Source organism: Falco naumanni, chromosome 3 (genome assembly GCF_017639655.2).
Source record: "Falco naumanni isolate bFalNau1 chromosome 3, bFalNau1.pat, whole genome shotgun sequence".
Classification (NCBI taxonomy): domain Eukaryota; kingdom Metazoa; phylum Chordata; class Aves; order Falconiformes; family Falconidae; genus Falco; species Falco naumanni.
In genome coordinates, this window is record NC_054056.1 from 34,350,609 (window position 1) to 34,363,761 (window position 13,153).

Consider the following 13,153-nt stretch of genomic DNA (forward strand, 5'->3'; position numbering starts at 1 on the left):
GCAGGGCTTTTTTAGGCTATGGACAGGAAGGCAATGAATCCATAGCAGAAAGAGCTAAAAAACCGACGAGGAACTTCTTTGAGGTTTTCAAGCTTGTTATGGACAAGCCACTCTGAAATAAGTGGGTTTGCAGCTGAACAGAAATGCTTTAGGGGATGTGAGAATGATTTGGGTGAAATGGGGAGCGCTTACATACCATGGACTCACCTGTCCTCCCTGCAGGGGCTGGCCCTATGTTATAGGATTGGGAGGGCCATGAAGCTGCTGAGAAGGGGTGAACTTGCATCCTGCAGGTCAGTACTCTGTGCAGCAATACAAGCTGAGAAGCCAAGGGCTCCCAACAGGAACACTGGTGCAGTAGTGTCCATCCATCAGCTTGAGACATCTCTTCTCCTGCCCACCACACAGTGTGTGCTCTCACTCAGGGGTAGGTTTCAGACCTGGACCCATGTCCTTGTTTCTGTGCTAGCAAATTCCAGCTTTCACAGTCTCACCATTTGCCTCTACCCTTCCTGCTGAGATTTGCCCTCTGCTTCTCTCCATGTGAGAGCTACCCACGTATGCCATCGACTGCTCTCAGAGACCTCTGCATGGCCTCAGTCAGCTAAGGTGACTGTGAATAAATGTCCCCCTTGAAGGTGAAACTCGATGAGACTTTAATCCCAGCGTTAACCCCTGTGTGGAAGTGACTTCCAGTCATCTATGGCCATGGCTCCTCCAGCCAGGTAAAATGGGGGACTCCTTGGCGCTATGTGTCATCCACAGGCACATTCCCAGGGCTTTCTGTGAGGCTGGATCTGGCAAGGACCTACCTGCTTGGCATCTGGCTGGCTGGAAAAAGCCTCTGAGATCTGCCTTGGTGAAACATTCATATTTTGGGAAACGGAGAGCAGGCTGGAATGGCCTGCACTGTTGTGACAGAGTTGCTTGCCCAAGCCAAAGCTCACTGCCAGGTCTGGGATGGCTGCACATGAGTTGTGTGGGATAAAGGTGTGAGCTCTGGAAGGAGACACAGCCAAACACAAGATGTGGGAAGAGCCAACAGGACAGTGCAGAGCCTCAGAGGAATGCCATAACCATTGCTGACTCTCTTACCATCAGCATAAGTGTTTCCCTGCAGGCTGTATACCCCCGATCCTATCCTTGCCCTGCAGCTCTCCTTACAAAGCAGCACTACAAGAGGCAAGCAGCCTGGATAAGTTGCCTGGGTCTCAGATTAGACCTGCCTTAGTCTTGGAGAAGTTGGCATCACCACCAGACAGCCCACTGTCTCAGCACCAGCTGCGGGGCTTGGCATAGGTTTGCAAGGCACCCCCTGACCTCAGCCATCACCCACGTCCTTACAGCCTGCTTTAATCCTTTTTTAATTAAATGCGGAGGGGTGTGATGGTATCAGGAGGGTGGGAGGGGGGTGGCCTGGGGTGTTTTGGGCTTGGTGTGTGTGCCAGCCAGCTGGGTTTGTTATGAACCTGTCAGATCTCACACGCTAGTGTTCCCTTTCTTGATCCTCTTGAGATCCGGCTGCAGCTCAGCCATGACGTGGATCGTCCCTTCAGCTTTTCCATTGCTGAGGGATCCTGTGGTGTCCCACCTGGCAGAACCTGGCATATCAAAAATGTCCATGAAATTGGTGGCTGAAAGACAAAGCGGCTTCTCTGACAGCACTGAATACTGGGGAGGAGGTTCAATTTAAATCAGAAAACAGTTTTGGTGAAATAACCACAACAAAATGGCCATGGAGATGTGTGAGAGAAACTGGGGTAAGGTCTCCAGCTGGCAGGTCATTGAGGTCATGCAAAAGGCTTTTAATGGGGTTTGTGTGTATTTGTGCTTGTGGGGGTTATTGCAGCGATTCAACCACCCACTTGCCTAGGGTTTGGACTCGAGGACAAGGCAGACACAGATTTTCACACCACCAACCTCCAGCGCAGGGAGCTGCAGATGCCCAGAGTGCTGAAGGGGTCTGATGCTCCTGGAGAGAACAATTTGCATGCTGGACCTGAACTCAGTGAAAATGTCTGTCTCCAGGCTGAAAGCAGTCTTTCGCTGGAAGGACGAGATGCTCTGGGGACAGGTTACCTGCTTCTACCCATGAACAAACAAGAAAGTAGGACAACTGGAACTGAGGTCCCAGACTGCTGGCACTACCAGGATCACTGAAAATGTGTGTGGTGGGGGTTGCTGGAAACTGACAGCACATGATGTTAAGTTCTAATAAAAATACATCCAGATATTAGCATCCACAGGATCTGTGTGTCTGTCTTGCACCCTCATGATGATTTCTTTTAAAGAAACCTGCCTGGCAGAAGCAGGATGCTGATGTGGCCTTGCCCAGCCCTGGGGTGGCTCTTCTGTGTTTTTGAACATCTGAGCAGATCTTGTGTAAGATATGGCCTTGAGGGAAATCAAAGGGATCAGAGCAAGGGACAAAGGTCTCTTCTTAACCAGTGTGGATGACCAGACACCGCTGTGCCCAAAACAGTGGTGAAGTGCAGAAGTGAAGGAGCTGACCCGAACAAAGCCTATGCAAAGAGGTGCCAAGGGGTGACAACACTCCAGCCACACTGAGAAAACTGAACTGCACCCAGTGATCTGGAGTTGAGGCCAGATACGTTCAAACTCGGTCAGATGCCCTCCTGTTTGTAACTGGTGGAGGCTGTGAACCACTGTAATCAGCCATCTGGGGTAGCTGGAGAGTACGTTCTCCATTGCTGGAAATCTTCAAATCAACACAGCAAAATTATTGGTCAGAAAGAAATTGAGGGTTTCACAGAGGTGGTCACGAGGGCAGATTGTTTAGTACTGTACACCCCATGTGTCTTAAACCCCACGACTCTGAAACAGCAGCTGGTCACCAGTCCCTCTTAGCTAGGGTCGTTTGAGAGCTTTTGGGGTCACAGAATCACAGAATGGTCAGGCTTGGAAGGGACCTCTGGAAGTCATGTAGTCCAATGCCCTGCTAAAGCAGGTTCACATAGAGCAGGTTGCACAGAATCGTGTCCAGGCAGGTTTTGAATGCCTCCAGAAAAGGAGACTCCACAGCCTCTCTGGGCAGCCTGTTCCAGTGCTCTGTCACCCTCACAGTAAAGAGGTTTTTCCTGACATTCAGGTGGAACTTCCTGTGTTGTAGTTTGCACCTGTTGCACCTTCTCCAGTTGCTTGGCACCACTGAAAAGAGCCTGGCCCCATCCTCTTGACACTCTCCCTTAAGATACTTGTAGACGTTGATGAGATCCTCTCTCTGTCTTCTCTTCCCGAGGCTAAAGAGGCCCAGCTCTCTCAGCCTTTCCTCATCGGGGAGGTGCTCCAGTGTCCTAATCATCTATGTAGTCTTTTGCTAGCTCCTCTCCCTGGACAAGTTCCTTGTCTCTTGAATGGGGAGCTCAGAACTGGACACTTCAGGTGCAGCCTCACCGGGGCAGAGCAGAGGGGAAGGATCACCTGCCTTGACCTGCTGGCCACACTCCTCCTAATGCACCCCAGGATCCCATTGGCCTTGGTGGCCACACAGGCACACTGCTGGCCCGTGGGCAACTTGCTGGCCACCAGCACTCCCAGGTCCTTCTCCACAGAGCTGCTTTCCAGCAGGTCAGCCCCAGCCTGTACTGGTGCGTGGGGTTGTCCCTCCCCAGGTGCAGAACCTTATACTTGCCTTTTTTGAACTTCACAGGCTCCTCTCTGCCCAGCTCTCCAGCCTGTCCAGGTCTCGCTGAGTGGCAGCGCAGCCTTCTGGGATATCAGCTGCTGCTCCCAGTTTTGTAACATCAGCAGACTGGCTGAGCGTACCCTCTGTCCCTTCATCCAGGTCACTGGTGAATTTGAACAGACCTGGATGCAGTGCTGACCCCTGTGGAACACCACTGGCTACAGGCCTACAGCTAGACCCTGTGCCACTGATCACAACCCTCTGAGCTCTGCCATCCAGCCAGTTCTGAATCCACCTCACTGTCCGCTCACCTAACACATGCTTCCTGAGTTGTGAGTATGTTATGGGAGGCAGTGTAAAAAGCCTTGCTGAGGTCAAGGCAGACAACATCCACTGCTCTTCCCTCATCTACCCAGCCAGTCTTTCCATCATAGAAGGCTATCAGCTGGATCAAGCATGATTTCACCTGGTTAATTCATGTGGACTACTACTGACAACCTTCTTTTCCTCCGTATGTTTAGAGATGACATCCAGTATGAGCTTTTCCATCACCTTTCTAGGAATGGAGGTGAGGCTGACCAGCCTGTAGTTGCCTGGATCCTGCTTCTTTCCCTTTGGCAAGACTGGAGCGATGCTGGCTTTCCTCCAATTATTGGGCACCACTCCTGTTCTCCATGACCTTTCAAAGGTGATGGAGTGTGGCTTAGCAATAACAACTGCCAGCTCCCTCAGCACTCAGGGGTGCATCCCATCGGGGCCCATGGATTTATGGGTATCAAGTTTGCCTAAATGATCTCTAACCCAATCCTCCTTGACTAAGGGAAAGTCTTCCTTTCTCCAGACTTCCTCTCTTGCCTTCAGGGTCTGGAATTCCTGAGGGCTGGCCTTGCCAGTAAAGACTGAAGCAAAGAGGGCATTCAGGAACTCTTCTCTGTATCCTTCATCATCAGCGCACCCACTTCATTTAGCAGCAGGCCCACATTTTCTCTAGCCATCCTTTTGAAGAAGCTCTTCTTATTGTCCTTGACATGCCATGCCAGATTTAACTCCAAGCAGGCCTTAGCCTTCCTTGTTGCATCCCTTCATACTCTGACAACATTCCTAGGTCCATTACATGGAGAGTGAGATGCTCTGTAGCATTGCTTACAAAACCTCTGCTTCCTGCACAAATAAATGTAGGGAGAACTTAGCACAGAGATGAGGGCGTCATCCTTATGCCTTGACCTTGAGCTGTCAACAGACCGATGAGCAAAAGAGATGCTTGAAAGGAGGGAGACCTATAGATGTGTAATGTCTCTGTCTGCAACACACCTGTTTCCCTGCAAAATAAGCTTGTGGGGTTCCTGTGCTTAGCACAGGACCGCATAATTCCTGAACCACTTCCTGAGCTGCTCCCTTGGCACTCACATGGGCACATGCAAAACAGAGAAGGGCCCAGCATAAATGCCAGAGAGGTGCCTGGTGAGGAGAGCTTGGTCTTCAGGAGGCCAGCGTTTAATCCTACTCAGCCCAGAAATTTTCATAATTCACAGTGTTATGGCAACCACTTCCATGTTAACTAGCAAGCCATGGCCAGGCACCACAATGTGTTGCAGAAACCCTTTCCCTCTTAAAAGCAGGAATTAGATTTACTGCTCGACACAGTGGTGTGACCAGAGTGTGCTGCTGTGCTTGGTGGATGAACTTAGGCAACGGCGCTGGGAGGAAGCTCGCTGGTCATAAGAGGTGGGTGCATTCTGTATAAATTCTCCTTGATGCCTCATACTGCTGTCTTCTGTTGAAGCTGGGAAGTTTGACAACAGCAGGAGCCTTGCCTCAGTAGAGGTTCTGGGATGGAGAAAGGCTGCTTATGGCTGGATCATCCCAGAAGTTACCTCGTGGGAATGGTTTTAGGACTGAAAACTTGGCTGGATGAATGTCCCCTCAACTGCTGAGATTCCTATTTCCTGGCTGCCCTCTTTTTGGTTATGTTAAAGGATAAAGTTTAAAAACATCCTGTGGGTCAAGGCCTCGTGAAACTTCCCTCTACGACTATGGGAATGCTTCACCTTGGGCTTTTGTTGTTGTATTGCTCTTTTTTCCTCAACATCTGCCAGTTCTGGGGTTGGCATCAAGACAAATGCTGTTCACTAAAGTCAGCTTTTAGCTGGAAGCAAGTGCATTTATTCATCCCCTTTTCCCTGCTGCAGCCAGATGTGCCTTGCTCTCCTGAAGCGATGCTGCTCATTTCATATCCCTGCTCCCCCTTTGCTCTTGGGGCGCTCCTGCTGGTCTGCAACCCAGAAGATCCTCAGGGGGTGCAGTACTCAGCACCAGTTGTTTCAGCTGGTAGCAACGTGGATTTTTGCAGGCATCAGGCTGTGTGAGAGAGCAGAGTTTAGAGCGGACCTGCCTCTCATTCCTGGGGATGAATCCATTGTAACACCTACGCTCCAGGCAGTGAAGAGGCAGTGGAGCAGGGCAAAGGTAGGGTCACATAAAATGGAATTTCTCTCTTCGTTTCTCAAATAGTAGCTCAGCTGTGCAGACCCGTGATGCCGCTTGGCTGCTTCTTTTCTGCTTTCACGAATGGTGGCTATTGCCCATGGGGCTCACTAAAACTGCAGTGTTTGCCACTGTGGCAGTGTTGGCTTGGAAAAATGGCTACAGCTCTCTTGAGAAGCAGTGTGGGGCAGACCAGTGTGTCCTTTTCTTAGGCTATGGCTGAAGAAGGTGTTAGAGAAAAGAGAAACATGAAAGAGTGTCAGCTGGGGAGAAGTTCAGGACATGGTGGGAAGAAGTGTAGGTCTGCCTACCACAGGACATAGCCGCAAAACCAGAGCTTCTGACATAACCAGCATCATGAGGCTGCAGGAGTGACCAACTTGGTTGCACTTTGTCTGGTGCTTCCTACAAGCTGTGCACGTGCTACACCCTGATCTGTGCCCAGACAGCAGAAAGGATCTGTTGGATCCAGCAGCCACAGCTGCAGACTGTCTGGCAGCTCAGACTGGACTTCGGAGGCATCAGGAGATGCTCAATAAATGCAGGCAATTCTCAGCATGAAGAATGCAAAACCCAGCGGGACCATAACTGAAATGAATGGGATGTCCCTGCCGGCAGGTCCTGGCTCGGCTTCATGCTTTTGAACTAGTGTAGCTCTTGGCTGGCCACCCACAGAAGAAAGGCTGCTATATTGCAGAGTGTACACAGAGCAAGTGGCAGCCAGGCTGAACTGCGCCCAGTTGGGTTGGCACTGTGGTTTGTGTCACCTCTGGTGGTATGTCACCAATTTCAACCCCCCCTTCCACTGTCTCAGACAAAGGGATGTGGTGCTGCTTGTTTTAGCCCAAGTGCAGTCTGAGGAAGGCAGTGTGAGCCAGGGCTGAGGGCTACTTTTCTGTGTCCCAGGGCTGATGGCCAGTTTGGGGTACGAGGATGTTTCTCGGCTTGTCCAAAGTGGAGCTCAGGGACACAGAAGCAAGGTGTGAGAAAGAAGGCTTTTTAAGAGCCCTAATTTTTCCCATGAGAAGGTTCTTGCTGTGCTGGGTGGAGAGGCTGTGCTCTGGGACCTTAGTCTGCAAGGGCCACCAGAGATGAGGAGGCAAAGACATGCACAACGGATCCTGGCAGGGCTTGAAAACATGAGAGAATTATATTTGCTCAGTGAGAAGGAAGAGCTGGCAGGGAATCTTTCTCCTCTTCTTGCATCTGTCCAGCACTGAGCAAACATCAACTAGTCTTCCTGACACTACCATAAGACAAGGAAACATTACAATGCCATAATGGTAAGTGCAGGGGAAACCACAGGTGGGGTGATGCATGCTCAGGTATGAAACCACTGCTCAGGCAGACTCAGCCTTGACATCTGCAAATGTGGCATATCAGGAGCAGGACTGAGCTATGTTTCCCACAGCAGGACAGGGTCAGACTTCAGAAAGGAACCCATACATCCTGTCTTGCAGCCTCCTACTCTCACTTCTGGACCACAAGCTCAATCAGCCAGGGGAATAACTTGCCAATGAAGGCTGTAGGGGTGAGGAAATAATTAAAAGCTGATCTGGGCTCCTGCTTCGAAACAAGAAAAAAACCCAACATTTTTTCTTAATGATTTAAAAGCACCCTTTCATCTCCAAACCAGCAGGAACCTTCTATTGTTCATTTCTCTTATATTTTCTCCTAATCAGTTCTTGCTCAGCAGTCATGAAGATGTGGGAACCAATTTATCAGACATAGCAGAGTAGGCACAAAGTTGAGTGAGGAACGTTAGTTCACAACATTAGCAAATAATTCACTACATCAGCTGCCAAAGGTGCAGGAGCTTGTTCTTGCAGCCGAATATCTGGCAAATAACAAGAGATATTTGTTGGCTTATTCTCAGATGAGATTTCTGAAGACATGGTGGGGGGAGGGAGAGAGAGCAGGGCTATCAGTCTTTTCTGAAATGACTTTGATTCACCTGTCACTAAATTTAGTGGGAGTTGGTGTCCTCCTGTACGTGCCTTGCAGGTTCCTTGCAAAGCCAGCAGGTTGGGGAAAGTGATGATTCCCCTCTGTTTGAAGCACTGTATTCAATTTTGGGTTCACAGTACAAGGGAGACACCAACAAACTGGACCAGGTCCAGTGGAGAGCACAAGTCATATGAGGAAAGGCTGAGGGAGCTGGGTTTGACCAGCCTGGGAAAGAAGATGCTTGGGGAAATATAATTGCTGTCTTCTGCTGCTTAAGGGGAGGTTATAGAGAAGATAGTCAGTTTCCTCTCTGAGGTGCACTGTGAAAGGATGAGGCAACAAACTCAAGTTGTGGCTGTAGGAAATGACATTGGGACAGTGTAGTAATGCGTGATGTGAGAGCTTGTAGGGGGAAATTTGATTAAATTGTAAAACAAAACTGAAACAAAAGGTGTTGTCACTCATTGCATTCAGACTTTTATGCAGACAAACAGCAATAAGTGTGTACCTACCAGTTCAGCACCAAAACACCTATGTCTAAGTTGTCTGGCCAGGGTTCCCTGCAAAGCCATGGAGGACAAGGCGTGCCACTTGTGGAATCTCTCCATCCTGCCTCATGTCTGTGAGTTACCAAGATTTACTCACTGGCCTTTGTCTCCCAGGTGTTCTGATATGGTACATGGAGATGTGCTGGGATCTTGCTAACTTGTTCTGCTTGGTGCCATCAGCACGCCCCATTTGTGTAGCCCTTCCCCTGCCATTTGTTCCTTCTGGTACATCCACACAAAACATCCCCATTCACAACAGTCTGAACATTTCTGTTATGGTGCCCTGCACAGCAAAGGACATTTTTCACTCTGAGAATGGGTAAGTGCTGGGACAGGTGTACAGGGACACCTCTCCCCTCCACCCCTGGGGATATTCAGAAGTCACCTGGGTAAGATCCTTATCAAACTTTGAAGATAACCCTTCTTAAAGCAGGAGATTGGACTGAAGATGCCCAGAGGTCCTTTCTGACCTGAATTATTCTGTGGTTCTCAGATAGCACAGGAAGAAGATCTTTGTTTTGACAAGGAGAGGATAGGAAAGAGAAGGGGGAAGTGATGACTTCGGTGTCCTTCATTAACCTTAGCGATGTACATTCAGTCATCATCAGCTGATTTATGTGGCACTGCTAACTGCTGGCTGCAGGAGAAACCATGCACTTTCCCTTTTCAAGGGTCACAAGGATAGGTTTGTGATGGCTAATGCACATACTCTGCCTCCTTCAGAGGATTTCAGAGCCCAACATGGAGACAGACCTGTACCCTAGTTTTTGCCAGAACTGGAAGCATAAGAGAATGGGCAGCTTGCCCAGCTCTGCAGTGACAGACTGGCAGAAGGCAGATTCCTGTCACCAGGAGCCCTTTTCATCTCCAGCCATGCTATCTCCTGTCATAGTCCTGTGACAGCCCAAAGATGTGGTACCCTCCAGGTCCCTCTCCTGCCACACAACCTCAATGTGTTCACCAGGGTCTCAGAGAAGGTCCACCCTGGCTGCAGGCAGAGATGATCTTCACCAAATGGGAATGCTCTCCATCTTCTATCCATCTCCACAGTCTCATGTCTGTTTGAGGGTAGGCATCCCCAAGTTTTTCTTCGGAGAATGGTCCTCTCCTCTGGTGTTATGGAGGAGACAGAAGGACTGTGACCCCATGATCAAAGCTCAAATGCTTTGATCCCAAACACCTTGTTCTCCTTGCCTACCCATTTTCACAGCATGTGTAGGAAAAACCTTTCTTTGGACTTCTGAAAGCCCTGGGTTAGTGGGGTAAAAATTATTGGGCTGGGGGAGAGGTACAGTCATGCACAGGTTGCGTAAGGGGATTTCCTAGCCACTTAGGAAACCTGGCTGAAAAACAAACCCAAGCAAAGAAACCCTTCTGGAAATCAGCTTCCTCAAAGAGCTTGGGGATGTGGGAGCTGGGCAGGGTGGACCCTGCCCCTGCCTCAGCTCAGCCAACTTGGGCTTCCTCAGGCAGCCTGCCAGCCTGCCCCTCAGTCCCAGCTGAACCTTCAGTTTGCAGCAATGATTTATCCCCCGCGTACCTCAGAAAGTTTTAGTCATCACCCAGCTGCTGAATAACCCTCTTGTCTGAATTCCCCTGAAGGCCCCAAAAGACTCTCTGCTTATCTAACACTCATTTGACTGGATAATTTGAAGGCAGTTTGCAAGCTCTGTGGAAGTGACCTGCTTTAAGTCAGTTCAATTTTTCAATCCCCTCAGCTGCAACATCAGCAGTTTTCCTTGTCTTTTTTCTTCTGCCTGGTGCAGGCTCTGACATATCTACTGTCCCAGCATCATGTTTACCCTGCTGAGACTCAGAGGATGGAGAGGTGCCCCCGTTTCCCACCACAACCTGTGTGTTACCTTCCCTGTGGAAACTCAATCACAAGGGATCATTTGCAAAGACTAATTGATCTTAAAAGCCTTTTTTGCCTTATCCTAGAGTATTTGAAAGTGGCTTCCTAGAGCAGGTCTGTCCTCTGAGTACAGTATTAACAGCTTGTTCCTACATTTTCTCTTCTTTGAGCGCTATTGATTAATCCCCCGCTGATGTTTTCTGTTTTGCTGGCTGGGTTGGGTTGCTTTCTCGCTGCTGGGGAGATAAGCAGCAGCATTCCCATGGGCAGAGAACAACAGGTATTTAGTTCCAGTGCTAATGATTTCCAACAAAAACTTCATTTTTCTGCAACCAATCTCGTGCCTGGCTTTGAAACACACTTTCAATGAGTCTATTCACTGCACAGCTGCCTGCGTGAACATATGTCATAAATTAGGCAATTACCTTGTGTTTACTCTCCTCCTGTTACCAAAAATTGTAACTAGGAAAAGAGTTTAGACAACACTTTTCTCAATGTATGCTAGCTTTTTCCTGAAAATACTAAGTGGAAGCGGCAAAATCATCTTGAAACTCTGGAATTACTGAGCTATCTTTTCAAGAGCTTTTCAAGGCCACATCCTGCGATAGCTAATGAATATCACAGTCAATAGCTAAGGATGTCGATTTCTGATGCACTACAGATAAAAAGCTAATACTGCCTTCCTTTCTCCTGATGTGCTTTTTCCTCTTCACTATTCTATCCCTTTGAATCATTTACCCCTTTCAGCCAAGTCTGGTGAAGTGCCAAAGATCATAGATATCAAAATTCCTACCACTTTTGCAAATATCGGTTGCTGGATAGAGAAGAAGTCTCTTTCAAGTGTTTCCACTAATGGAAATACAGTGCTGTGAGTACACGGCATATTACCCCGGAGCAGAAGTCTCTAAAAATCTCCAAAATCTAACCCCCACTCCGATCTTTAAAAAAACAGGTTTTGGTATTCCAGTTCTCCAAGGACAGCTTGTCCATTGCAGTGAAAAATTTGCAAAAGTTTGCTAGGTCCTCAAGTTTACTAGGTCCTCTCCCATATCTTCTTGGCCTTGTAGGTCCCCACTCTGCAAGTCCTGGCTTGGATGAGCTGATACAGTACTGAAATTGTGTCATTGCGGGAGGGTGGCTTAGTGGCCTGGGTCATACTACAGCAGTATCATCCAGCCTTGGTATGTGTCTCTGTGCTGGTTATATCAATTCCTTTTTGCCACTTATGAAAACCAGCTGCAGCTTCAGAAGCAGGAATTTATTTGCTGGAGGAAAGTATTGAAGTTGGACGGGTCATGGGGGTGGAGGTGGGGTGTGTGTGTGTGTGTGTGTGTACGTTGAATTGTTTTAACCTTGAAACCTAAGGGCCCTGAATTGAAGCCAGAGAAATAGCAGTGAAAGATAACACGGGAATTTGGATCAGCCTGAATATAAGGTGGGATCTTTTCAGAAATAGAGATTAGAACAAAATCCATCTAATTTCACATTTTTGCTCTGTAGGGATGATGGTGCCTTTAGGAGGCCCAGACGCATTAGCAGGTCACAGCTGTGTTGTATGTCAGGACTCTCCAGTTCTGTCCCTAGTGAGAACTCTTCGGGGATACCTACCTCCTGCCTCTCCTTCCCTGTCCCATGTTTTCCTTGCTCTGTCTCTTCCTCCTTGTGCTCACTTCCCTCCCCTCTCCAGCTCACAACTCTGTCCTGAGCTGTCTTGCAGACTTTAACCTTGTCCCTAGTGACTTTGCTGTCGTGGCCTCCTTCTCTTTGCTTCCCGTTTGCTTTCGTCCAATTATCATGTTACCTTCTGCTCTCTTAGAGAAACTCTGCCAAAAATCCCCCCTCTGTGTTGTTTGCTTGCCAGGTCTGAGCAGGAAAATACTGTTTCCTGCTATTTCATTAGCAGCAGTCAGGAAGGTCTCTCCTGCTGAGGGAAGGCACTTCAGTGAATTGCATCCCTCACCCAGCTGCCTTAGAGGAGATCGTGTGTGTTAAATCCGATCCTTTCTGTCTCTCATTTTCCCCTTGCAAATGCACCATGTGAGGCAATAAGAACAACAGAAGTATGAGGCCCATCACAAACCCAGGTGCGTATCCTCAGGGCCCCTGCACAGTTTGGCCTTATCTCCCTTGAGGACAATAATCTGAGCCACTAACTCAAGGGGAAGCCCCAGTGAGGGCAAGAGATCCCCCGGCTTTCCTGTGAGGCAGCAAACTGTGTCAGAGCCCAGGCTCTTGTTAGCAACACAGCAGAGATCTTTTGTAATGGGTTAGTTAGTATATTTAATGGTTTTATAGCAGGACATGGTCTTTTGGGACACGTATATGCCCTTGCTGTGATTTTTCCTGAGATAGCTGCTATGTGTAGCTCTCTACTGATCAGGTGCCAACCTTGCCCGTTGCTGTATCTGTTCACAGAACTGATTCAGAGAAGTAGCTGCTGTGTTACAGACTGTGGCAGATTCACCCTTCATAGTCAGTTGAGAGGAACAGGCAAGATTAGGACATCTCACCCTAGTCGATGTCTCCCCATGGGTGCTACAGAATCTAGATGACAAGCTCAAGTGCAGACACCTGCTCCTCTCTGCAGTGACCTTAAGATTCAACCAGTAATTGCCCTGATTTGCAGATCTCATTGTGGCTTAGGATGAACTAGGAACTAAGAGACCCCTCTGG